The 15,062-nt window shown below is 37.1% G+C and overlaps 1 protein-coding gene across 3 annotated transcripts in view; it reads right to left on the bottom strand.

Annotated features, from left to right (window-relative positions):
* The window catches only part of LOC5568377 (cubilin), a 245,578-nt gene extending 230,901 nt beyond the window's left edge, over positions 1 to 14,677 (bottom strand). The window contains exon 1 of one of the 3 annotated variants that reach the window (XM_021838243.1): positions 14,596 to 14,677. The gene's annotated coding sequence lies outside the window, so the exon portion shown is untranslated. Of the gene's footprint in view, positions 1 to 14,443 lie in introns of all 3 variants that reach the window. The other 2 variants (XM_021838241.1, XM_021838242.1) reach the window with 2 other exon arrangements.
* Between the last annotated feature and the right edge of the window lie 385 nt (positions 14,678 to 15,062).

Consider the following 15,062-nt stretch of genomic DNA (forward strand, 5'->3'; position numbering starts at 1 on the left):
ATGAAATTTTAATTTTCAAACAAACTATGTATGTTTCATATAATTTAAAATATACGCATATATTTTTCTCTTTTCGCCATTAATAAAAACTTCTTTGATTGGTTCGACACTACAGATGTTGACGTATATTTCAAATCTTCTACCAAAAACTTTTTGAGACAAAACTAAAAACTAGCTTTAAGTATAAACCGTATTTTTCCTCCTTATCCATGGATCGCATCACCGACCAAAGGTGACTCCCAGATTTTTTCCTACTCCACTAATAAACACCCTTCCCGTGGTGATTGTGGAGATGCAGAGGTATTCTCGGTCTCTAGAAGCAACAATCATTACACCCTAACTTTCCTTCCCCATCCCAACTGACTGTAAGGACTTGGCCGGCGTCGTTATTGATCAATAATATTAGATCTGCTAAAATTGCACTCCTAGAGTAAGCGGAAACTCCCATCCTTTATTCATTTCCGGTTTTCTATTAATATTGTCCAATCCAATTTAAACTGTGATGATGTCAAACAATAGTTTGTTGTGGATTTTCATGTGCTTATCTACTCAGTATCAATGTTACCCCATTACCAAAAACTGACTTTCGATTATATGAAAAACTATAGAATCATACAGATCGAACCGTTATGCAATCTTTCATGTGCAATAGATAACTAACATACCAGTGCTTATTTTACAAATAAAACATAAAATATTCAAATTTTCACTCAAAAAACTATCAAAGTTACCCCGTTTATGGTATGTATTTAGTTTTAAGTATGTGTATGAAACTAAGGATACGTTAATGATGTGAGGTTTTAGAAAACGCACCCTACCAGCGGCTGCAAGATTTCAATAGAATTATATAATATGGTTTCTCATACAGGAAATATCAGACTATCATATATTTTTTTTATTTCACTTTATACATTTTCTGTATAAGCCCTGTTCCTGTATGTGTAACGATATTTTACAATATTAGTATGCGTTTTAGTTTTGGATGTAGACACACCCTATACAGGTTTGCGTTAAATCTTCCTCTATCTGTCAATCAAAACAAATGTGAATTACAATACCAGCTAGCGTGAAAATACCATACAAAATCGTAACAGTACATTGCCCTATATGATTGTATGGCTGTTTATTTTAATGGTTGTGTGTAATTATATAATTGTCTGCTATCTTAAAAAAGCTTCATGTTCAATAACGAACTCCTATGATTTCAATTATTCAGAAGAATTGGAAACATTGATGGAAATTTGATAAGGTGTAGTACCTTAATAAAGTTATGTAAAAATGCTATGTCGTTAATAAACGGCATACCACCATGGGCTGGTCACATTGTGTGAATGTAGGTATAAATTATGCTCACTATGAATCGTCTTGTAATCAATTCGTGTTCAAGGTATATCAAATAAGTCTTTGAGCTATTGCAATGCATCAAAATTAGTGTAACTCTAATATTCTCCTATGAACTTATATATGGAAGAAGGGTAAAAATACAAAAATCTTTTTTCAATTTTTTCCCGATGAAAGATTTTTTAATATTCCGCAAGCTTTTTTTGACTATCAAGGCTAACTTTTCGTGAAAAAAGATCGGAGGTTCATGCAAGTTCGATAATATGTGTGTTCCAGCACACCGTGCTGCGATGCAGAGCGTGGTTAATCCCGGTGCTCCCCAGATTGATTTTATCCGAAGAAATGCGCATTGAATCTGTGTTCACTAAACTCAAAATCGTTTCTACAGTTTTAACACTAACACATTACTTGTAGATTAAATATAGGGGAAGGGGTGGTAAAATGAACATCTTAAGGATATCATCTTGTTTCTGATAGAAAAACGCGCAAATTGCATAGTTCTATCGCACAACATCAAAAATAGGGATGTAATCTACAGCAGCGACGTGGATTCAAACTAAAAAAGCTAAATTTTCACATTTTTTCATCACTATCAAAAAGCGATGCAAATGTTCATTTTACCTGCACAATGTGGGTAAAATGAACAGCGGTTGGTGGTAAAATGATCACCATGCAAAAAAACGCAAGCAAAACAAATATTTCTGAAAATTTTCATTGCCCCACCGAAAATACACCCATTAATGATTGTAACCTATTCAAAAAGAATTCTAAAGATATCAGATTTGACATCATATCATAACGATATTCACCTTAAGTCTTCCGAGCTAAAAGTTACGTCAGTTCTAATTTGCTAACGTGGTTTTCTAAAATCTTAGTTTTCTTTGATATTTTCACTTCAATTGACCTACGTATCAACTCGAACACTCAGATTTATGCTCTAAATCGTCTGTGCGTGATAAAAATTCATCGAAATTTGTTTATTCTCGGTAAAAGGCACGGTGTTCATTTAACCACCACTTCCCCTACATTGAAACTGTTTTACGTACACGTGAATTCAAATTAACCCGTATAGGCCTGAGTGAAAGCAGAAATACTGAAACCCTCACCGCTCAGCGAATTCTTTACGGATTCAAATGTTTTTTTTTTGTCAGTTCACTGGCCCACATATCTAGTTTCTAGAAGTGGCCAGAAGAACTCTGAAATATTCCTGTGGCCAGAGTCATTCCGATGGGTCACTGGGTCGAGTCGGATAAAAAAGAGATATTTTTTGGGACATGCCAAGTTACCTTTATTTATTTGCAATGATAACCATTTTAATTTGCATAAATCATTAAGATCTAATATTCAACATTATAAATGAAGAGTTTTGCACCATTTAAAACCGGCTATATATTTGTTGGATACTAAACCGTTTCAATTCTCGAAGAGTAGAAATCAAACATAATTGTGCACTAAAATGCATTCCCATAAGTTTGGCACAGATGTACAGATACAAATTGACCACTTTATTGTAAGTTTGAGGCATCCCGGGACCCGAAAATGGTCATTTGTAAGATTCATCAAATGCAAAACTCATAGTTATCCAATTCAATCGTTTCTCAAAAGGCTTATAATGATGCAATTTGTTTTTAGTTCCGCCATATAGTGGCCACATTAGAGCCGATTCCGGAAATTATCCGTGACTTGAAATTTGTCTACCTTCAGGGGCATAAACGCACAGTACCCTTCTCACCTGACCTGACCCAGTGATTCATCGGAATAACTCCGGCCACAGGAATATTTCCGCGTTCCTCTGTCCACTTCTAGAAACTAAATATGTGCACCAGTATACTGACAAAAAATCATTTGAATCCATTAAGAATTCGCTGAGTGGTGGGGGTTTTAGAGTTTTTGCTTTCACTCAGGACTATACGGGTTAAAAAATACTAGGTTACTTGAATGCATGGATAAACTGTGTACGAATTACAAGAATACTTTCATTTCGATATTTTTGCCATTCACAGACTGAACATATATGCTGAGAGAATCGCGTCAGTAGTGTGTGAACTTTCGATTCCATTCGATGCTCCTATGGGATAAGCGACGAAATCAAGACCGTGGTGCGCCTTGTACGAGTGCGAAAAAAGAATCGCGTTTCTCAGTTAGTCTGTATGCTGTAAGTTATGCTGAAAGTAGATAACAACTTGACGCGTTCTTCAGAGGTAGAGTATAAGCGCAGCCAAATTGACTGAAATTCATCGCAAAGTATTAGGTTGCGCTTACTCTGTTTTTTCTGAGAACTGAAATGAGTTGGGATAAGAGTATACGGGATGAAGAAATTTTTGGAAATAAGTACAATGTTTATAGAGCTGACCGTAATTATCAATGATCTGAAACAAAAGTCGGGAGGCGGAGTTTCAATCGTAGTTTCAGCTCCTCCTATTGAACTCTAAAATTCTTGTTATTCAAGAGTAAAAAAATCATCATTATTCATGAAAGTTCAATGAAACAAACAATACAGTTTGTCTAACTTTTATCAGCGCTTCTTTTTTGCCTACAAGATTCAAAATGCTACGTCCACTAATTGGGACCCCTTCCTCCCTTTCTCTCGTCACACATTCGTGAAGTCCTCCCTCCCCTTAAAATGCTGCGTCATTCATGGACGACCCCTTAGGATGACGAAAATCGATGTCCGACGCCATTTTGGAATCCAAGATGGCGACCTCTGGTTTGGAAAAATTGTTTGAAACTCATGCAACATGGGTCTTTTCGGAACGGGCACTACGGCACACTCAAGTGGGCTGGTCATAAAACGTGAATGCCTGAGAAAAGATGTTGGAACTCTAGTTGATACTAGTAGATACTCATAGAGATTAATGACTTCGCGACTATACGGCCATTTAGAATTAAATAAGGGGCTGTCCAATAATTATGTAAGGGTTTATGGGGGGGGGAGGGTTTGAGATTTCTTACGCGTCATAAAATTTATTTTAAATTTTTATACAAAAAATCTGACCATGGGGGGAGGGGGGGTTGAAAAACCCCGAAAATTGTCTTACGTAATTAATGGATCGCCCCTAAGCGCATTCGGTGCTCCGAGAAGTTGTGTCAAATTTTGAGGAATATCGGCGAAAATTGAACCCTGGAATGGGGTAAGCGTGAAGCTGGATTGCTTTTCAATGACTAAAACAAACGGTACAATAATACTTACAGAAAAATACAGAGGTCGATGCAATGCCGGGAAAATTAGCTATGTTTTTAAGTGTGTTTCTTGAAAAATGTCGCAACTTTAAGTAATAATTTAGTATACAAAGTTCAAAGAATGTTTTTGAAAAAATACTTTCGTAGTAAGAATAACTCTTTGCCTTTCGAATGCGGCTTAGAGAGTTTCAATTGGACGTGTAACCACAGATATATGGACGGAACACTTAAAAGTTATAGTTATAGTTAGATTGCAGCAAATATAGGGCATATTAGTTGACTCATAAGTGACAAAGACACGCAAAGACACGGATGAGTTCACCTGGAAAACATAGTATAGATGTTGGCTAGACCTGTTCATATTTGAAAAAATGACTGGTAATCTTCCGGTCAAGCAGTGTTCCAAATTCTCATGCTAAGAACTATGTGTGGTCAAATTTTCAGCTCATTTGATAGAGATTCCACTATGCTTCAAGTTGAAAATGTGTTTTGAGGCTTATTTTAAGGTTTGAAAAATCATAACTCAATACTCATAAGTCCAAACCACTTGCTATTACCACCTATTGAAAGCTAATTCTATTCTGTTAAAGTTTGTCGAACACGCCAATAAGATTAAATTAAGTTTTAACATTGTTTGATCGAGATTTGTTCTCCACAGTAGCCAGAAATCACGGTTTTCTGAATATGTATGGTATAAAAAACACACATTGGCATTATTTTTTCAGGCCCTTGTTAACGGGAAACAAACATAATAAATCTATGAAAACATTAACCATAAACAGCTTACATGTTGCTTTAGGAAATAAATTACAAAAAATGGCCAAAGATCTAACACCCCTCCCAAATTGATGATAGTTAAATCGTGCATGACACATGTACCGTCGAATGAATGAGTTGAACAAGTGAGCATTGCTTTTTCTTTCCGAGTGATGATTGTTTTGATCGTATTGCTGTGTGCGTTTGAAATGCAAATATCAAATGCGGGAACACCAAATGCGGTAAGATTTTTCTCAAGAAATGCGATGTCAAAGATAGATTTTTCTTGCTAGGTCGGCCTTGATTTATTCAATCGTTGCTAGGTGTCCTTTGATTGTTTTGTGTTTCCGCATTTGAAGGACGTTTAGACAAGATTTGCATCTCAAATGCGAACAGCAATATTTCACTGACTATTCAGAACGATTTGAAAACAATCATTATCATCGACTGAGAAAAAGCAGTGCTAACGTGTTCATTTTTTACATTCCTTGCAGCTCATGGTGGTGTTCTTGGTTCACCCACAGCGGATTTACGAATGTGCTTCCTAATTTCCTATTTTTTACAATTTATTTTCGTAAGATAGAAGGTATCTTTAAACAGGATTGAGTTTTAGAAATGCATAGTCATCATATTCTGGAAATTCAATATCCTAATTTTTCATACAGCTATGTTTTTCAGGAAGAACACTCCCCAAAAATAGTGATTTTCAAGAACCTTGAAGCACAAACCTCAACCAAACTATGTTTAAACTTGCTCCAATCACAAAACCGTGTTTGACAGAAGTTAGTAGAATTGAATAAACTACTATGAGAGGTATTTTCGAAAAGTTTTGGTGTTCCGTTCAGTAGGTATTAATTATCAAAGCTTGAAAATACTCCAAAAACACATAATTGATTTGAAGCACATCTAAATTTACTCCAAATTGACTGAAAATTTGACCAGAAGTTCATTTCGACATGAAAAATCAAAATTTTGGTTGACTGAGAAACTTCCAGACATTTGAATAGGTCTAATGTTGGCCTTTCTAATGCATGTAGTTTTGTTTGTAACTTTATGCAACCTTTAGAGATATTTTAGTGTAAAAAAGATGAATTTTCCACAATAAAATGCTTATAACTCATAGATATTGTCTTGGTATGTTCGGCAAAGTTTTGAATTTTGAAAATATATTCATAGTCCTAGAACATTGTAAGCCATGAAAATCGCTGCGAGAAAAGTTAAGTAAGTATTTGTACTTTTTCATTGGTTTTTATATGAAAATTACTAAAAATCCTTTGTTTTAGTAGATAGAGTTAAAGTATCTTCGACAACTTTAATACATTCAACAATTCCAATAGGTTTGTCGAAGACACCATTTGCTTTTAACGAGAAATGGACAAAAAAATTATATCACTTGTGAGTAAATTAATCAAAAATTTGTCAATGTCAAAAATTGCCGTTTAACATATGCAGGCACTTTGCCAAAAATAGAATGTCAATATTTTCACTCTTTGAAATTGAAAAAGCTGATGATCGTGTTATTTGGTGCATTGGTGGAGCAAATTCTTTTGACAAAACTAAGGACTGTTCATTTAAGAAAATGGACACGTGTTTTTTACAGTAGACTGTTTATTTTCGAACAAATTCATGAGTTTACCTAAAATACATGGAAATCAACGTAATTTCGATCAAATTCACATAAATTTGAACATTTATTGAGCATTGCTGGAGAATGCTCTTACTTTTCTTTTGACACCTGCCATAACATTCTGCACAACTTTTTTCGGAACTTTTCGAAGTGCTTTTTGAACTGCTGACCACATTTTCTTGAAAAAATCGATGGAGCTTGCTTCTCTTCCATCCTTCCTAAGATGCCGTTTGAATATTGCCCAATATGTTTCAATGAGGCGTAGTTCTGAGCAATTTGATGGATTCGATCATTTTTCTACAAATTCTAACTTATTTCTTCTTGAGCATCTCCAAAGTAGCTGAAGCATAGTGAGCTGATGAGCAAAAACAATGGAGGCATGGTATGCTTTCAGTAGATGGGCAGAAGCCATTTTTTAATGCATTCAGTTCTGTAATTTTCGCCGTTGATTGAACCCGTCGTGAAATATGTAGTACTTTCATACCGCAGGAGCAAATTGCTTGCCATAGCAAATCATTTTTCCCAAATTTTTCTGTTGGGATGTATCGTACGTCGTCAGGAATATCTGTTTTGGCCACAGCGTTGAAAAAATTCAATTTGGACGCATCGCGATTTAAGCCAAATCTCGGAACGGCAGTTTTTCTGTACACCATTTGTGCAGATAAAGATTGAGAGTCGCCATGTCAATTCGACCCATCGTTTAGAATTTATAATTTTTTTAAGTCAACTTTTGTCTGCTGTCAAAATGAACACTTGAGATCACACTGAAACAAAATTTTATTTGTTTTTATGGAATTTTTACACCAAAATGCTAATATTTAGGTGTCCACTTTCTTTAATGAACAGTCCTTATCCAGCTACGGGGAGATTTACAGGGGGTTGTCAAAATAACTGGGACAGGCAAACATTGGGCCAACTTTGGAATGCTATAACTTTCACAAAAATTGACCGTTTTCAATTCTTCTAAAAGTAATGGACGGGTCAACTTATCTAGTTTTGAGATGCATCCACGGAGATGAATCATGACCACCGGATACCGGTGATAATCCGTATTTTCGGAAGCATCTTTTATGCAGTAAAATTAGGACGTGTTTTTAGCGAAGATCTCGGTTAAAAAATCAAAATTTTACTACACATGAAGGTAGAAGATCAAATTCTGAAGCGATTGGAGCGCCAAGTATTAAAATCGATCCAGAAACAACCAAGATATGACCATTTCCCCGAAATCGGTGCCAGTAGTGGGTCCGAATTGGGATCAAACAATTTATTCACTCAAAATATGTCACGCAATATTGTTTTCTCCCTAGATTATCATAAAATATCCTATTATAATTTGAAAATAAGTCTTGTACAGATTTGACCACTCATGGCGCCGTCAAGTGCCCCGGGGGAACCTTGCATAGGGGACATTTCGATTTTTACACCAAAGCATATCATGCGACGGCTCATTCTGCATGTCTTGTCTTGAAAAAAGTAACTGTAGACCAGGCCTGCCCAACCTTTTTGAACCGCGGACAAATCAGAAAAATAATTTCGTGTCGCGGGCCAAATTAAAAAAAAACAATATTTGCATAAAGTCTGACAAAAGTAAATAAATGAAGTTCATAAAATCTGACAAAAATCAGTTGCTGAAGTAAATTTCATTTGAAGAAATCGAAAAACAGAAAATTCCTGCTAGTCATTCTGCTGGATGCTGTGAGAGTTGATTTCAAAACTTTTTAATAATCTCTTGCAGAATATTTTGAAGAATCAACTCCATTTTTTTTTCAATTCTGTGCAAATAAAGCTCTGGATTTTATAGAAATCATTCTTCTAATTTTGTCAGAATCCAACCCGAAATGTGCTAAGATCCAGATCCAGGGTTCCTTCAGAATCTCACTCAAAAATCATTTCGAAATGCAACCTTGAAATCGTTGAGAGTGCTAAAAAGCAGTGTTGTGAAAAACTCAATTTCTCATAACTCACGCTTGAGATTTTTCATGCGTGAGTTGTCATTCAAAAAAATCATGGATGAGTTGGCGCACCTTTTTGACTAAATGTCTCGTATTTCCACAGTTTACTCACACACGGCAATAATTTCTTGTTAGTCTTGTAAAATTATACTGATCCTTTCTAACGTAAGCAACAACATTCGGGTTTCACGAATTTTTGACGGGTTTGCGACTGAATCATTTTTTACGGTTTGAGTTGATTGAAAAAAAAAAGCGAAATCATCAAAATCTCAAGCGTGAGATTTGCGAAGCAGATCTCTAATAAGTTTGCTTTCACTGGAGAGCATATTGATTGAGATTTGAGTGTGAGTCTATCAACACTGCTAAAAAGTATTTACAGTAAATTCAGGCTAGAAGTCTATAGAATTCTGGTAAAAAATCTATGCCGATGTTATCCGTGATAATCGTTTCCAGAATTCTAAAAAAAACCCTGTTCAAGATTTTGTAAAAATCCTGTCTTTTTATAATCCTGTCAAGGAATCTGCGTGAATAACGCCCAGGTATAGGTGAAGTTTATTTCAAGGATTCTGTGAGAATATTAGCCTATGATTTAGTGAAATTACACTGCGGAACACGGTTTTGTCTCAAGCACCAAAATATCGCTATTAACGTTATTGACGATTAACGATTGCTGAATCCATTGCCATTTTCAGAAATATCATAGCACGTCCAGTATTTGAGATATTAGTTGTTGAAAATGCTAAATTTGACTATTTCAGCCAACTTGCATGCAAGTTTGTCAGCTTGTACGGCAATTTATTTGATTAATTTGCCTCAGAACTCAAACTTCATGTACTTCAATACTTATAATCAATGATCATAATACTTCCGATGCTCAAAAGTTATTTTTAGAAAAGTATTGTGTTTTGCCATATAAGAGGAAAGAAGAATTTTGTATGGAGACTGTAAGTATGTTGAAAAAATCGATTTAATCTAAATTTAACTGTGCAATTTCAATCAAATAATATCTGAAATGAATGTTGAAGTGCAAAATCGCATGCTTGGTGGAATAGAACCCAAAATTTTTTGATAAATCATTGTTTAATTTTTATGTAAACATCAATAAAACCAGTGTTTTATGCAAATTTGGCGACCTATAGCTAAAAATTGTGCATGCTGGAAAATTTCTAAGAACTTCATCAGATGCAGCAGCCCCAAATCTACTAGAGACACATAATTTGATCCTTGAGACAGGCAAAAATGTCATTTTTGTTACGCTGTGTTATGTATGGAAACATAGCCCTTTGTCCATAAGTTTTGCTTAGGCTGCATTTTTGAATGCCGAAAGAAGTTGTAGTAGAAACATGGTTGAAACACACATAATTTGAGATTATGAATTAAAATTAAGTAGCTTAGAAGATTTAAAGGACACAAAACAATTTAAATAAATTATAGGATTGATATTAAATTGAAAATTAAATAATTTCTTATTTCAGGTTGGTAGGATAGTCAATGGGCCAAATTTGAGAAGAATCTCCGAACCCTCCGAGAGCCGCACAAAATGAGGTCGCAGGCCGTACGTTGGGCAGCCCTGCTGTAGACTCAAAGTGGGAATTTAATTAAAGTGGCCACTCTTGTGACCACCGGATATCCCCGAGGGAGGCTGTGATTGGGGACAATTATGTGTGAACGTCAAATAATATCGTGCGACGACTCATTCTTCATGTCTTGTCATGATAAGGGTAATTATAGACTCGAAGTGGATATTTGATTGCAGTGGCCATTATAGGGACCGCCGAATTTTCCCAATTGAACTTGTTATTGGGAACACTTGTGTTTTCACGGCGAAACATATAAAGGGACGGCTTTTTTCATATCTTTTGATGAAAATAAATAACTGTAGACTAAAAGTGTATGTTTGAGTCAATTATCTTTGTTGGACCACTTTGTCTTTTCGTCGAGTCAATTTTCTGTAAAGTGTTGAAGTATTAGAATATTTTATATTAATTATCTTTTTAAATGTTACCGGTGAACCAAACCTAGAACAATGTCGAAGTCGATACTTAAAGCTTATGTCATGCACTACACCAAAAATTCAGGTACAGTTAAACCTCCATGAGTCGATATTCCATTACTCGATATTGACTCATGGAACCATACTAAAAGTCAAATTTCATGGTTACTGTGATGGTCCCCTGAAACAGCTTTCCATAGCATTGCAGTTCCATGACTCGATATTTCCATGAGTCGATGGTCCCTTCGATATCGAGTCATGGAGGGTTAACTGTAATATCAAAATATTGACTGGTCGCAGTAGCGAATCCCGACCTGAATTAAAAAGGATGGCACAAAACTTTATTAGACAATTTTTTTTTAATTTGAAACAAACACAATGGTTTTGAGAATTGTAAATCAATTAAAGGCAACATTGATTACAACGGAAATCGACGTAATTGATTCTTATTATTTTAATTTGCAGTGAGGACAACCAAGGAAAAGGAATTATAAAAGCAAATATTCTTTTTAATAGGTTTCCTAATGAATAGTTGACTTGAAAAAATGTCCGAGGAATCAAATATTTACTTGAATTTAAGAAAATGCAAATACATTAAAATCGTGAAGAACGAACCGTCACAGAGCATTTTTTGGTGTGGAAACATAAATTTCCTCTATCGTAGTTTATTAAGTAAATAAGAATTGAAAGAACGCCGTCATTTGATTTATTATTTATTACATACAGGTTTCCTCGAAGCACCCGATGGTTACTAGTTAAAAGTGGTCGCTATGGTCAAATAAACACTTTGAGCTTACAGTTACTCTATTCATAACAAAACATTAAGAACGAGACGTCACACGATCTGTTTTAGCGTTAAAACACAATTTTTCCTAATCACAGGTTTCCTCTTGAACTCCCGGTGGTCCCAAAAGTGGCCACTTAAATAACATATGCATTCTCAGTCTATTGTTATCTTATTCATAACAATAAATGAAGAATCAGCCGTGATATTTATTGGAGTTCAATTCCAATTTTCACCAAATAAAGGTTCGCTCGGGGACATCCGAAGGTCTGAAAAGTGGCCACAATAGTTAAATATACACATTAAGTCTACCGGAACTCTGTGCACTACAAGACATGGAGAATGAGCCGTCCCACGATGAGAATTGGAGCTCAATTCCAATTGTCCCCAATCATAGGTTCCCTAGGGGACACCCGGTGGTATGCTTTGGTGTCAACATCGAAATGTCCCCTATGCAAGGTTCCCCCGGGGCCCTTGGCGGCGCTATGAGTGGCCAAATCTGTACAAGACTTATTTTCAACTTATAATAGGGTATTTTATGGCAAGCTAGGGAGAAAACAATATTGCTCAAAATGTTTCGAGTGAATAAATTGTTTGATCCCAATTCGGATCCACTACCGGCACCGATTCCGGGGAAATGGCCATATCTTGGTTGTTTCTGGACCGATCTTAATACTTGGCGCACCAATCGCTTCAGAATTTGATCTTCTATCTTCATGTGTAGTAAAATTTTGATTTTTAAACCAAGATCTTCGCTAATCACCGGTATCCGGTGGTCATGGATCATCTCCGTGAATGCATCTCAAAACTAGATTAGTTATCCCGTCTATTACTTTTTAAAGAATTGGAATCGGTCAATTTTTGTAAAAGCTATAGCTGGCTAAATTTTTGCCTGTCCCAGTTATTTTAACAACCCCTGTATCTGTAGTACTGGAATAGGGTGAATTTGTGTTCAGAAATGGGCCTCGAACCGTTTAGAAGTTCTGCGAGGACTGAAAGACGACCAGCTTGGTACTCAATCAGGTCTACAATTGCATCCAAATGAGTCCATAAAGACTCTAGGAATCCGCTGGGAACCAGAGTCAGATAAGCTTCGTAACGATTCTCAGATACAATCTCGAGACGACCCATCAACAAAGCGTTCCATTTTTTCCGTCATAGCAAGACTCTTCGATCCACACGGCCTTATTGCACCTGTAGTAGTCACAGCGCATCGCCACAGGACGAGCCTGTACCGCATACCCTTTGACTGAAATGGGAAACTTTCCGACAAGACTTAAAATTGCATGCTATCCAATAGACCGTTACGCGTTCCTGACGGATGCAAGGATAGAGCTGCACTGCCGTGAATCGTGTGAATCTTAAGACTTTTCCTAGCTCTGGTTATTAGTTGAAGGGAAAATAAACAAAGAGAGTCTCTCAATGCTAGATAAGCCCTTTTAAAAAGTTATGCAAGAATTTGCCTAATTTATTTACGTAAATAATGGCTTAATTCTTAAGCACGACATATCGTTCCTCTTATCTGCAACCCACAGATTCAGAAACGGCACAATCCTACAAATAGCTTCCCACGAGACCGATTACACCCGTACGTTCCAAAGTACACCCAAATCCGTCTGCAGAGCCATGCTTCTCCATTGTTTCCCATTCCCGGCGGTGATGATCCGTATAATTTGGTGCGGGGCGGCGCTTACCCGTATGTCTTCCTCTAATCCTAATTACGCATGTAAATGTCGTTCAGCCCACATCGTAACTCGTAGTCTCAGCAACATCGTGTCCCACCCGGCTAGGCTTAATTTCTCCGGTGTTGCTTCGGTTCACATCAACCGCAATCTGATAAAAGCGCTCAATTTCCGTTTGTCTCTACACAAAATTCACATCCAACTTCAAAGGCTCCCCCAAAGAAATGCATTTTCGTCTTGGTTCGGGTCAAACTGCATCAGCTGACGCATGGTGGGTCAACATGATTCGCGATCATGCTACGCAAAGTATATGGCGAGATCTGCAGAACGGAATCAGAAAACGTTTTACTCAATAAAGAAACAAAAGTTTTGAAAATGAAATTTCAATTTGACCCTGGTTCTTAGTCCTTTCGGAAATTATCTTAAATTTTGAAAAAATCTCATAAGCCATATCCGGCATTATAAAAGGACAACAAATTAACACAAACTAATTGCGAAAAAGCTGAAAAATATGCGATGCAGTTTAAAAGCGCGAACCATTATAATTTAGAACTCACTAGCCCAATTAAAAATCAAGTTACCCGGGATTTCGCAAAAAATCTACTTCAACGGCTTCTAAATAAGTCCCACTGTGCAGCAGCACGAGCAGATACCATTCAATTAGCAGTAATTTCTACGGTACGCAATCCACAACCGCAAACCGGGCAGCTAGCCGACTAACCAACGTAACTTTGGTCGGGCGAATTCCAACAAACTCCACAGACCTCAACACAATCACACTGAAGCTCCTGACCGCTGATTGGTACACGTTAGCCAGAAAGTGATACCATTTGGCCGGCCATTCGCGCTGACCAACCTGTGTTCATATTGCGTTAAAAACCGTTTTGCGATGGCATTCAATTACAACAGAAGCACAGCAATCGCAGTAACCGCGGCCCAACTCCTGGATTTCCATGGCATGCTGCGATGAACACGACTAGCAAAAAGAAACCGATACGCATTCCACACCGACGTCGTCGTCGCGGCGACGACGTCATCATCCAAGGAGTTGAATATTTAAAAAATGCAAATCACTATCTTAGAGCCACAGAGTAAAATCCAAAGCATCTTCCTCCCGCGGCAAATTACAATGTGTCTGCACCGAAGTCAACCGGCAGCATAAGCGTCTCAGCTTAGCGAGACTTTCCGTCTCCGATGCGATCCGGTTGCGGTCCATTACGAACCTCTCGTCCTAATGTGTGTGTTGTAATATCCTTTGAGTATTCCAAAACAAGACTCACAAGCACGGAATCGAGCGCGCCAAAAACTTTCTACACGTCCTGCCAAGAGCACTTCAGTGACTATGGCAACCGTTCGCGTCAACCGTCGAGGAAGAACTAAACGTGTGGCGAGTCCTGCTGAGTTAATATAGAACACAACGTGGAGGTTTTCCCCAGCAAGGATATTCGAAACTGACAGCATGAAAGCAAGGGATGCTGTGACTCTCAATTCATCGCTCGCTCACGCTCTCCCAACAAACAGCTGGTAGTAGGCTATGAAGGGGGCTGAGATGGAGCAGTGATCCAAGTAGGCTTCGAAGAAGAATCGAACTTCAGCATTTTTACTACTGTTCTTAGAGTTTCCGATTCAGTTGCATCGGAAATATTGTATAAATGCGCCTGATAGAGCGTAGAAGTTTTACGAATGATTGATAAACTACTCTCATGTGGCATTTAGAGAATTTTTCAGAAGAAAGCTTAACGACTAG

This window comes from Aedes aegypti, chromosome 1 (genome assembly GCF_002204515.2).
Source record: "Aedes aegypti strain LVP_AGWG chromosome 1, AaegL5.0 Primary Assembly, whole genome shotgun sequence".
NCBI lineage: Eukaryota > Metazoa > Arthropoda > Insecta > Diptera > Culicidae > Aedes > Aedes aegypti.